The sequence below is a fragment of the Mus pahari genome, chromosome 7 (assembly GCF_900095145.1).
Source record: "Mus pahari chromosome 7, PAHARI_EIJ_v1.1, whole genome shotgun sequence".
Taxonomy (NCBI): domain Eukaryota; kingdom Metazoa; phylum Chordata; class Mammalia; order Rodentia; family Muridae; genus Mus; species Mus pahari.
This window is the reverse complement of record NC_034596.1, coordinates 4,162,968-4,163,322: the sequence shown is the minus strand read 5'-3', so window position 1 is coordinate 4,163,322 and position 355 is coordinate 4,162,968.

Below are 355 nucleotides of genomic sequence, written 5' to 3'. Positions count from 1 at the left end.
ACAGTCACTCTTCAGATGACAAGGCTCAGGGGAAGTTCACTGACAGGATGCAAGATCTCTCCAAGGAAGAGCACAGGAGGCATAGAAAGAAACAGGTAGACGCTGGATTATCAGGTGAACGCCCACCTAGTTCCTGCCGTCTCCGCGCCTCCTAAGGAAGCAACAAGCAGCGGCGCCGACAGCAGCAATAAGGCTGTCGCCATTAGTGCGCGCCTGAGAAAACCCGCCGCAAGAAGCCCCGCCCCCGGCGCGCTTCCGTTTCAGCCAGGCGCGCTCCTCACGGCCACGCGGAGCCGTCTCCGGCGCGTTCCCGTCAGCCAGGCGCGCTCCTCACGGCCACGCGGAGCCGTCTCCG